This window comes from Salmo salar, unplaced genomic scaffold, assembly GCF_905237065.1.
Source record: "Salmo salar unplaced genomic scaffold, Ssal_v3.1, whole genome shotgun sequence".
NCBI lineage: Eukaryota > Metazoa > Chordata > Actinopteri > Salmoniformes > Salmonidae > Salmo > Salmo salar.
Genome location: NW_025550435.1, coordinates 147,183 through 157,713, shown reverse-complemented (window position 1 = coordinate 157,713; position 10,531 = coordinate 147,183).

Here is a 10,531-nt window from a genome sequence, read left to right as displayed (position 1 = left end):
TCTCATGCTAGCACTAGAGTGAAACCACCGCCAGCATTCAAAAGTGACCAAAACATCAGCCAGGAACAATAGGAACTGAGAAGTGGTCTGTGGTCCCCACCTGCAGAACCACTCCTTTATTGGGGGTGTCTTGCTAATTGCCTATAATTTCCACCTGTTGTCTATTCCATTTGCACAACAGCATGTGAAATGTATTGTCAATCAGTGTTGCTTCCTAAGTGGACAGTTTGATTTCACAGAAGTGTGATTGACTTGGAGTTACATTGTGTTGTTTAAGTGTTCCCTTTATTTTTTGAGCAGTATATATATATATATATATATATATATATATATATATATATATATATATATATATATATATATATATGTATAGATAGATATATAGATATATATTTATATAGTATAGATAGATATATAGAAATAGATAGATATAGTATAGATATAGATATGTAAATGCATGCTGAGAAGAAAGACAGTAAAGCCAAGTGGACTTTGGGTCCTGTTTATATACAGCAGAGATATTTCATCACATTGGTTGAGGAGCACAGCATTGATCACGGTCAAAGCGTTGCTTTTATTCACTTTTTGTTCAATGTGTTCTTCTCACTGGACTGTATGTTCATCGCCATAATGATAACATTGGAGAAGAACAGAATAGAAAAGAGAGAGGAGAGAAGAGAGAGAGAGGCGGGGAGAGAGAGGAGAGAAGAGAGAGAGATAGAGGGGGTGAGAAATAGAGGCGAGAGAGGGGGTGAGAAATAGAGGCGATAGAGAGAGGAGCGAGAGAGAACAGAATTGGAGAGAGAGAGGTGGGAGAGAGAGGGGAGAGAGAGAGAGGAGCAAGAGAGAGGGGAGAGAGAACAAAATTGGAGAGAGAGAGAGAGAGGGGAGAGAGAGAAAGAGCAGAATAGAAGAGAGAGATAGATGCCTTGACTCTCTCTCTCGCTCTGCTGACACGTAATTAAAGGTAATGTTGTGTGTCAGGACGCTCAATCACAGTTGTCTACACAAACCCGGGAAGTACCGGAAACTTCGCTTTTATTTTGGAGCAGCTGCGGGTTAAAAGGATAAATATTTATCTTAAGAAATTATACAAAAAATGAGCTAATCATGCTGATACACAGTAAACAAAAGGTTTGATTTCAGGGTCTAATTGAGTTTGAAACATTCAGACCATTCTCTGTGTGCCTCCTCTTCTGTTCTCATAGACCCTGAATCATCTTAATCAGAGATAATGGTTTACATAGCACCTTTCTTCCAAATGAAGTACTTAAAGAGCTTTACATAGTAAGTGGGGAAACTCACCTCATCCACAGTAGCCATTTTGGTGCCACCACACATTAGCTAGCATGATGGAGATGAGTGATATATGCCAATTAGAAATGAGGGGGGATAATTAGGTGGCCATGATGGGAATTTAGCCAGGACACCAGGGTTAAAATCCCTACTCTTACAGTGCAATTGGATTTCTAATGACCACAGAGAGTCAGGACACCTGTTTACCATCCCATCTATAAGACAGTACCCTGCACAGGTCAATAGTCCATTCACTTCCCTGGGGAATCAATCTTTAGATTAGAGGGAAGAGTGACCCCTACTGGCCCTCCAACACCACTTCCTGCAGCATCTGGTCTCCCATCCAGTGAGAGACCAGGAACAACCCTGCTTAGTTTCAGAGGTAAGCCAGCAATGTAATGCTGCTGATCACTGAGGGGATTCCAATTGTTTGAGACTTAAACCTGATAACAGCCCCGGTCAGAGGAAGGGAGGGAAGGAGAGAGGGAAGGGTGAACAGGAGGACGGGAGGGTAAGAGGGAGGGAGGGTAAGAGGGAGGGAGGGAAGGAGAGAAGGAGGGAGGGTAAATGGGAGGGAGGGAAGGGTGAACAGGAGGACGGGAGGGTAAACGGGAGGGTGGGAAGGAGGATAACAGTGTGTACTGTGTTTTGCTAGGAAACCAGGGACAGTCCCAGTGGGATAGAGTGGAGAAGGAGAGGAGAGAAGTCCTATGAAGAAAAGAGGGAAGAGAAGAGAAAGAAGGCCTGTGAACTAATAGAAAAGGCCTCTTGAAGGCAGGTAGCCTAGCGGTTAAGAGTGATCGGATCCCCGGGCCGACTAGGTGAAAAATCTGTCAATGTGCTCTTGAGCAAGGCACTTAACCCTAAATACTCTTGTAAGTCGCTCTGGATAAGAGCGTCTGCTAAATGACTAATATATCAATGTAAAATGAGTGTAGTGATCAGATGGTTCTCGCTCTGAGTGTCCACTGAACAAGACATTGTGGTGTGTTTCACCACAGTAGGATCAAACCAGCTAACGTTGAGGAACATTTAGGCATAACTGTAGCTGTTGATTCTTCAAACTTAAAAGTAAAACTAAAGCTGAATATTGCAAGTTGAATATGGCTTAGTTTAAGCTAAAGTTAAAGGGTTTGTTTAGTCCAAAGTGGGTTATTGGTCATATCGAGCCAGTTAGCCTACAGTACCATTTCAAGTCCATCTTTCTCTATGATCTGGGCAATATTGTTTAGTTTGAAGAATATATTGAATAGCTAGCTACCTGGCTAACTTGACCCTGCTCTGTGACATTGATTAGCTAGTAGTTGGCTCAGACTCACCAATGGCCTGTTGAGATGCCCTGATAACCCAGCCCTGACAGGACATACTCTGAGGGAAGAGACAGGTCTAACAGGGGTAGTCTGAGAGAAGAGACAGGTCTAACAGGGGCAGTCTGAGAGAACAGACAGGTCTAACAGGGGTAGTCTGAGAGAAGAGACAGGTCTAACAGGGGTAGTCTGAGAGAAGAGACAGGTCTAATAGGGGTAGTCTGAGAGAACAGACAGGTCTAACAGGGGTAGTCTGAGAGAACAGACAGGTCTAACAGGGGTAGTCTGAGAGAAGAGACAGGTCTAACAGGGGTAGTCTGAGAGAAGAGACAGGTCTAACAGGGGTAGTCTGAGAGAAGAGACAGGTCTAACAGGGGTAGTCTGAGAGAAGAGACAGGTCTAACAGGGGTAGTCTGAGAGAACAGACAGGTCTAACAGGGGTAGTCTGAGAGAACAGACAGGTCTAACAGGGGTAGTCATAGAACAGACAGGTCTAACAGGGGTAGTCTGAGAGAACAGACAGGTCTAACAGGGGTAGTCTGAGAGAACAGACAGGTCTAACAGGGGTAGTCTGAGAGAACAGACAGGTCTAACAGCGGTATTCTGAGAGAACAGACAGGTCTAACAGGGGTAGTCTGAGGGAAGAGACAGATCTAACAGGGTAGTCTGAGAGATGAGACGGGTCTAACAGGGTAGTCTGAGGGGAGAGAGTGGTCTAACAGTGTAGCCTGAGAGAAGAGTCCAGTCTAACAGGGTACTCTGAGAGAAGAGACAGGTCTAACAGGGTACTCTGAGAGAAGAGACAGGTCTAACAGGGTAGTCTGAGAGTGTTACAATGATGCTTGTACGAACTCGAACCCAGTCGCAATGAAACACAGCAAGCAGAGGTAGGGGTCAATCCAGATCTTTACTTAAAGGCTTGACAGAAACAAGGCAACAGCACAAGAGTGAACTAAACAAAACATAAGCAAGGATCCAGGCCAACAGAGGAACCTAAATAGCCAGGCAACCATGTGAACATAGAGGGCAATCAAACACAGGTGAAACCAATAAGAAACAATCAGGGTAACCTGGAAACTAGAAACAAGGTAAGGGTGCCCTCCAGCGGTAACCTAAGGAAACACACTCAAAATAAAACACAAACTGTGACAGGACGCCATAGAAACTTGAATGGCCCAACGTACCGGGGTGCTAACTTCCTAGATTCCACGCGTAGAGGCAGATCCCTAGAAGACAACCAGACCATCTGGCCTGGATGCAGGAGGGTTATTTGAGTGGCAATGACGGTTGGTCTGCCGTTGAACTCGAGCTGAGGACCTCAGGAGCACTGACCAAGCCCTCTTCCAGATCCGGCGGCAACGAGAGATGAGACGTTGAGCGGAAGGGACCGCCACTTCAATCTCCTGATCTGGAAACAGAGGAGGATGGTAACCATACAACACCTGGAATGGTTACAGGTCGGTGGAGGAACACTGGAGAGTGTTGTGTGCGTACTCCACCCAGGGAAGGTGATGACTCCAGGTGGCGGACACACAGCACCATAAGGCGGTCTCCAGATCCTGGTTCACTCGCTCCATTTGACCATTGGACTGAGGGTGATAGCTCGAGGACAAACTCGCTGATGACCCCAGAAGAGTACAGAAGGCCCTCCAGAATCTGGAGGCAAACTGGGGTACCTGGTCAGAGACAATGTCCAGAGGAAGTCCGTGAAGGCGGAAAACATGCTGAATGACTAGCTGAGCAGTCTCACGGGCAGATAGAAGCTAAGGCAGAGGAATTAAATGTGCCGCCTTGGAAAAGTGGTCCACAATGACCAGGATGACAGTGTGACCATCTGAGGATGGAAGACCTGTGATGAAATCCATAGAGAGATGAAACCAGGGTCGAGAAGGTGTTGGCAGCGGATAAAGTAGCCCCAGAGGCTTCTAAACAAGGAGTGTTATTCCGGGCGCATGTCGGACAGGCAGCCACGAAGGTCCGAGTGTTCGCCTCCGCCGAGGCCTACCAGAACCACCTCCTCAAACTCTAGCGTTCGCTGCCACCCAGACGAGAGGTGAGATGCGACGAGTGAGCCCACTGAAGTACCTTGGACCGTGCTCCAAGAGGAACAAAAAGTCTGTTATAAGGACATCCGTCAGGAACTGCCTCCCTACCTTGCACCTCCCACACTACAGTCTCTATACCCCAGAACACCGGTGCGAGGATGAGCGACCTGGGGATGATGGATCCAAGCGGCCAATCCTCACTGGGGCTGGGGAACTGCCGAGACAGAGCTTCCGGCTTCACGTTCTAACACCACGGACGGTAAGATAACGTGAATCTGAACCGAGTGAAGAAAAGAGCCCAACGAGCCTGTCGGGGACTGAGGCGTTATACTCCTGGCTGTAGGCTAGGTTCTTGTGGTCCGTCTAAACTGTAAAAGGATGTTCAGAACCCGCCAACCAGTGCCACCACTCCTCCGCATGAACTAGAATGGGTGCAGAAGAAAACCTACGTTTCAGGTCCTGGAACACCCTCTCAGCAGTAGAGGTCCAGCTTACATTCCCAGCCGAGCCCTTGGTGAGCACTGTCAATGGTGCAGCCACAGAACTAAAGTCTCTCACAAATCTCCAGTAGAAGCTAGCAAAACCCCCAAAACGCTGGACTTGCTTGACAGTGCTGGGACGCAGTCAGTTGACCACCGCTTCTACCTTTTGGGAGTCTATCCGTACACATCCTTGAGACACGATGTACCCCAGGAAGGAGATCTGAGGAATGTGAAACTCACACTTTTCAGCCTTCACGAACAAGTGGTGAGAGAGGAGTCTCTGAAGGACCTGGCGGACATGTTGGACGTGTTCAACCATGGACCTGGCGAAGATGAGGATGTCATCCAGGTATACAAACAGGAACTGGTGAAGGAAGTCGCGCAGCACATCATTAACCAGGGCCTGGAAAACGTCTGGAGCATTAGTAAGTTCAAACGGCATGACCCGGTACTCATAATGTCCATTTGGGTTGTTGAACGCTGTCTTCCACTTGTCTCCCTGTCTGTTGCGCACCAGATTGTACGTGTACCGTAATCCAATTTTGAAAAAACCATAGCTCCCTGGAGTCTCTCAAAAGCGGATGACATAAGAGGCAGAGGGTAACGGTTCTTGATGGTAATGTTATTCAAACCCCGGTAATCGATACAGGGACGTAATCCCCCATCCCTCTTCCCAACAAAGAAAAACCCGCTCCTACAGGTGAAGTGGACGGCCGAATAAAATCAGCCACCAGCGCCTCCTTAATATAACTGTCAATGGCTGCAGTCTCTAGACCTGAGAGAGAATACAGCCCTCCTCTCAGAGGAGTGGTGCCAGGCAGGAGGTCGATGGCACAATGGTAGGACCTGTGAGGAGGCAGTTCGCTGGCCCTTTGTTTTCTGAAGACCGGACCCAGATCCCAGTAATCGCGAGGTACACGGAAAAGATCAGGCTTGTCATCCTCTGCTGGGGGAACGGGTGCATCAGAAGCCTCCAGACGAGCAGGACCAGAAAGATGAGGAGAGAGTTGCTGGCATGAACAATTCCAACGATTCCCGAGAGCCAGACAATTTGTGGATTATGGATAGAAAGCCACGGATGTCCAAGAACCAGGGGTTGTTCAGGAGAGTCCTCCAGATGTAACTGGATAAGTTCCACATGGTAATCCAGAACTCGTAGCTGAATAGGCATGGTGAGTTGTTTCACCTTCCCAGACCCTAGGGGTTGACCATCCAGTGCAGTGACCGACAACGGAATGTCCAGCTTAGTGAGAAGCAGCCCCTGTTGGCGAGCTAATGTGTGATCCAGAAAACAGCCGGTAGCCCCAGAGCCTATGAAAGCAGGAATGTCCAACTGCCCATTATCCCACCGCAGGTTGGCCGGAAGCAAGGTGCGTACCGTGTCGGCAGCTGGAGACTATATGACTCGCCAGTATTCTCCTGTCTACTGACGAGTCGTCCCATTTCCCGTCAGCTCGGGACAGGAGGCATGGAGGTGTCCAGACTGTCCACAGTAAAGACAATGTTGCTCGTTAATCACGGGCCTTCATTCCAGAGTGGAAAGTCTTGTGCGTCCTAACTGCATCGGCTCCTCTGAAGGATATGAAGGGGAACCAGAGCCGAATTGAGAAGTCTGACGGGGTACAGAACAGGCAGACACAGCATAAGGCAGTGGAACAGCCGAAGAATGGACTCCCTCAGCGGGACCTGAAACACTGGAGAACCCCTCCGTCCTCTCACGGCGATGTTCCCGAAGCCGGTTGTCAATCCGGATGACCAGAACGATGAGCTTATCCAGAGTGACAGTGTTGTCCCGGGAAGCTAGTTCATCCTTGAGAACCTCGCTGAGTCCGTTCAGAAAGGCTGAGTGAAGTGATCTGTATTCCAACCCGTTCTCAGCGGCGAGCGTCCGGAAGTCAATGGCGTAATCCGCTACGCTCCGGCTGCCCTGCTGAAGCACAATGAGTCTTTGAACAGTGTTCCTGCCACTGATGGGGTGATCAAAAACCCTCCACATCTCCCGTGTGAAGCTTTGCCAATTAAAACACGTCTGATTGCTGCTCTCATATGGCCGTGGCCCAGGCCAGAGCCAGTCCTGAGATCAAAGAGATCAAAGAGATGATGTATGCAACTCTGGAACGCTCGGTGGGAAACGTTGATGCCTGCAGCTCAAAAGACCAGAGAGCATTGAAGCAGGAACCCACGACACCTCCCAGATGCCCCTCATAGCGCTCCGGTGCCGGGAGATGAGGCTCCCGAAGGGAGGAAGTCGCTGAGCTGGTATGGAGTGGAGGATTAGGAACAGCCACAGGTGCAGCAGCCGTTGCTCCCGCCTGTCCTGTCTGCAGAGCGGACACAAGAGTTCTTAAACCATGCGACAATGTCTGAAGCCGCGCCGGATGGTGGCCAATCACAGTTCCACGGTGGGCGAGAACCAATCGTAAATGGTGGAGTTCGGTATGTTCCTCAGACGACTGAGAAATCACTGCTGGGTCATAGGTCTACTGCTACACTGATGCTTGTACAAACTCGAACCCAGTTGCAGAGAAACACAGCAAGCAGAGGTGGGGTCAATCCAGATCTTTACTTAAAGTCTTGACAGAAACAAGGCAACAGCACAAGAGTGCACTAAACAAAACACAAGACCTAAGCAAGCATCCAGGCCAACAGAGGAACCTAAATAGCCAGGCAACCATGTGAACAGAGAGGGGAATCAGACACAGGTGAAACCAATAAAAAACAATCAGGGTAACCTGGAATCTAGAAACAAGGTAAGGATGCCCTCCAGCGGTAACCTAAGGAAACACACTCAAAATAAAACACAAACTGTGACAGAGAGAAGAGAGAGGTCTAACAGGGGTAGGCTGGCTCTGTCAGGGTAGAGAGAGGTCTAACAGGGGTAGGCTGGCTCTGTTGGGGTGGAGAGAGGTCTTACAGGGGTAGGCTGGCTCTGTTGGGGTGGAGAGAGATCTAACGGGGTAGGCTGGCTCAGTCGGCAGAGAGAGGTCTAACAGGGGTAGGCTGGCTCTGTCAGGGCAGAGAGAGGTCTAACAGGGGTAGGGTAGCTCTGTCGGGGTAGAGAGAGGTCTAACAGGGGTAGGCTGGCTCTGTTGGGGTGGAGAGAGGTCTTACGGGGTAGGCTGGCTCTGTTGGGATAGAGAGAGGTCTAACAGGGGTAGGCTGGCTCTGTCGGGTAGAGAGAGGTCAAACAGGGGTAGGCTGGCTCTGTCAGGATAGAGAGAGGTCTAACAGGGGTAGGGTGGCTCTGTTGGGATAGAGAGAGGTCTAACAGGGGTAGGGTGGCTCTGATGTGGGTCGAGAGAGGCCTAACAGGGGTAGGCTGGCTCTGTCGGGGTAGAGAGAGGCCTAACAGGGGTAGGCTGGCTCTGTCGGGATAGAGAGAGGCCTTATAACCAGGTCAGATTACTGAAGTCAACCTCATGTTGCTAGAAACAAAGAGCCTGTTGACCAGTCTGACTAGCCACAGCTAACAGTAGCTCTATGAAGTCTGACTAGTCATGATTAACAGTAGCTCTATGAAGTCTGACTAGCCATGACTAACAGTAGCTCTTTAAAGTCTGTCCAGCCATGGCTAACAGTAGCTCTATGAAGTCTGACTAGCCATGACTAACAGTAGCTCTATGAAGTCTGACTAGTCACGACTAACAGTAGCTCTATGAAGTCTGACTAGCCACAGCTAACAGTAGCTCTATGAAGTCTGACTAGCCACAGCTAACAGTAGCTCTATGAAGTCTAACTAGTCATGACTAACAGTAGCTCTATGAAGTCTGAATAGCCATGACTAACAGTAGCTCTATGAAGTCTGTCCAGCCACGGCTAACAGTAGCTCTATGAAGTCTGTCCAGCCACGGCTAACAGTAGCTCTATGAAGTCTGACCAGCCACGGCTAACAGTAGCTCTATGAAGTTTTCTCTCTTTCGCTCTTTCTCTCTCTCTTTCATTCTTTCATTCTTTCTCTCTCTAGGAGGTCCTAAGCCCTAGGACCATGTCTCAGGACTACCTGGCCTGATGACTCCTTGCTGTCCCCAGTCCACCTGGCCGTGCTGCTGCTCCAGTTTCAACTGTTCTGCCTGCGGCTATGGGACCCTGACCTGTTCACCGGACCTGCTGCCTTTCCCAGATCTGCTGTTTTCAACTCTCTAGAGACAGCAGAAGCGGTAGAGATACTCTGAATGATCGGCTATGAAAAGCCAACTGACATTTACTCCTGAGGTTGGGACCTGATGCACCCTTGACAACCACTGTGATTATTATTATTTGACCCTGCTGGTCATCTATGAACATTTGAACATCTTGGCCATGTTCTGATATAATTTCCTAGCCACCTAGCTTCTGCACCGGCATTGCTTCCTGTTTGGGGTTTTAGACTGAGTTTCTGTACAGCACTTTGTGACATCAGCTGATGTAAGAAGTGCTTTATAAATCAATTTGATTGAGGTAATTAAAGAGCAGCAGTAAAATAACAATAGCGAGACTATATACAGGGGGGGTACTGGTACAGAGTCAATGTGCGGGGCACCGGGTAGTTGAGGTACTATGTACATGTAGGTAGAGTTATTAAAGTGAATATGCATAGATGATAACAACAGAGAGTAGCAGCGGTGTAAAAGGGGGGGGGGGGGGTGCAATGCAAATAGTCTGGGTAGCCATTTGATTAGGTGTTCAGGAGTCTTATTGTTTGGGGGTAGAAGCTGTTTAGAAGCCTCTTGGACCTAGACTTGGCGCTACTGCTTTCCGCACGGTAGCAGAGAGAACATTCTATGACTAGGGTAGCTGGAGTCTTTGACAATTTTTAGGGCCTTCCTCTGACACCGCCTGGTATAGAGGTCCTGGATGGCAGGAAGCTTGGCCCCAGTGATGTACTGGGCCGTTCGCACTACCCTCTGTAGTGCCTTGCGGTCGGAGGCCGAGCAGTTGCCATACCAGGCAGTGATGCAACTAGTCACGATGCTCTCGATGGTGCAGCTGTAGAACCTTTCGAGGATCTGATGACCCATGCCAAATCTTTTTAGTCTCCCGTGGGGGAATAGGTTTTGTCGTGCCCTCTTCACGACTGTATTGATGTGCTTGGACCATGTTAGTTTGTTGGTGATGTGGACACCAAGGAACTTGAAGCTCTCAACCTGGTCCACTGCAGCCCCGTCGATGAGAATGTGGTGCTCGGTCCTCTTTTTCCTGTAGTCCAGAATCATCTCCTTTGTCTTGATCACGTTGAGGGAGAGGTTGTTGTCCTGGCACCACACAGCCAGGTCTCTTCATTGTCTGTGATCAGGCCTACCACTGTTGTGTCATCGGCAAACTTAATGATGGTGTTGGAGTCGTGCCTGGCCGTGCAGTTGTGAGTGAACAGGGAGTACAGGAGGGGACTGAGCACGCACCCCTGAGGGGCCCCTGTGGTGAG